The sequence below is a fragment of the Oncorhynchus masou genome, chromosome 9, assembly GCF_036934945.1.
Source record: "Oncorhynchus masou masou isolate Uvic2021 chromosome 9, UVic_Omas_1.1, whole genome shotgun sequence".
NCBI classification, from domain to species: domain Eukaryota; kingdom Metazoa; phylum Chordata; class Actinopteri; order Salmoniformes; family Salmonidae; genus Oncorhynchus; species Oncorhynchus masou.
In genome coordinates this window covers 22,704,417-22,706,381 of record NC_088220.1, presented here as the reverse complement: position 1 = coordinate 22,706,381, position 1,965 = coordinate 22,704,417, and positions in this window count along the sequence as shown.

Here is a 1,965-nt window from a genome sequence, read left to right as displayed (position 1 = left end):
GGGAGTCACCCAGGCTGGCTTGGCTTTGGAAGAGGAGGGTGGAGGGAGTCACCCAGGCTGGCTTGGCTTTGGAAGAGGAGGGTGGAGGGAGTCACCCAGGCTGGCTTGGCTTTGGAGGAGGAGGGTGGAGGAGTCACCCAGGCTGGCTTGGCTTTGGAAGAGGAGGGTGGAGGGAGTCACCCAGGCTGGCTTGGCTTTGGAAGAGGAGGGTGGAGGGAGTCACCCAGGCTGGCTTGGCTTTGGAAGAGGAGGGTGAAGGGAGTCACCCAGGCTGGCTTGGCTTTGGAAGAGGAGGGTGGAGGGAGTCACCCAGGCTGGCTTGGCTTTGGAAGAAGAGGGTGGAGGGAGTCACCCAGGCTGGCTTGGCTTTGGAAGAGGAGGGTGGAGGAAGTCACCCAGGCTGGCTTGGCTTTGGAAGAGGAGGGTGGGGGAGTCACCCAGACTGGCTTGGCTTTGGAAGAGGAGGGTGGAGGGAGTCAGCCAGGCTTTGGAAGAGGAGGGTGGAGGGAGTCATCCAGGCTGGCTTGGCTTTGGAAGAGGAGGGTGAAGGGAGTCACCCAGGCTGGCTTGGCTTTGGAAGAGGAGGGTGGAGGGAGTCACCCAGGCTGGCTTGGCTTTGGAAGAGGAGGGTGAAGGGAGTCACCCAGGCTGGCTTGGCTTTGGAAGAGGAGGGTGGAGGGAGTCACCCAGGCTGGCTTGGCTTTGGAAGAGGAGGGTGGAGGGAGTCACCCAGGCTGGCTTGGCTTTGGAAGAGGAGGGTGGAGGGAGTCACCTAGGCTGGCTTGGCTTTGGAAGAGGAGGGTGGAGGGAGTCACCCAGGCTGGCTTGGCTTAGGAAGAGGAGGGTGGAGGGAGTCACCTAGGCTGGCTTGAACAAAACTTAGTTGTGCTTCCCAAAGAGAAGTATTATTATTCCACATAAAAACAATGTGGAGGAAATGTGTTGAAGGTGCTCTTGCTTGGACACAGTCCGCATGCCTGCAGTCATCTAGAGATGAATGAGATGCTTTTAGGACCCTAACTAGCCATGCCCCTTAATCAAAGCAGCCAGCGCCCTTCTTAGTCTCTTGAAATGAGGGTTCAATTAGAGGCAGGGAGAATTCTGAAATGCTTGTATGCATGAAAGACTCAATTAATTGTTCCCCCCTTTTCTTCTTCAGGATAATTTGTGGAAATTATTTGGTAACACATTTCTTTGGATTCTTCCGCGGTCATCTCTCGTTTTACCAAGTCATGAGGTAAATAGAACTGAGCAATATAGACTATAACTCATAATACACACCAAACCAACCGACCCCCCCCCCAAATGACAGACCTCAGGAAAAGAGGTGAAGATACTAATTAAAACAAAGCAGAAATAAGAAAAAAAAAACGAATTTGAAAAAACTAAACAAAAGCTAAAAATGTTCTTTACAAACAAATCTAAGGGCACTTGCAGCGTTTAGCTTGAGGGTGCTTCTCTGAAGCTGGTTTCCTGTCAGCACCAGAGGTAGGAGGTGAGAACACCAAACTCTCAAACACTGATATTCTTCCATGGCAGTGGAAAACTCCCCCCGAAACACAAAAAAGGGATTTCATAACATCCCAGTGAGAACAGAATACAAAGCCCTGCGCTTTCAATTCTCCACCAAGCTAATGCACGCTGTTTTCTCTCGATGCAGATATCCAATTCATACAATAACATAGGCATACACCCTACCCTGGGTGCTTTCACACATACACCGGCCCCCACACAATTCCAACATCACCTTTACTGAGAGGCAGTGCATGGAAAGAAGAGGTCAACATAGCGTATCTATGAGTATGAATGGTAGCAACAGAGCAGAGCTCTTAACTCCTCGAAGTTCAAGCAGCTGTTATTCCCCCACTGAGAGAAACAATCCCTAAACCATGGCTAAGAAGAGAACAAACACACTGTCTGCACTACAGAGCCCCTCCCGCCGTCGCTCTCCCAGGACAGAAAGCA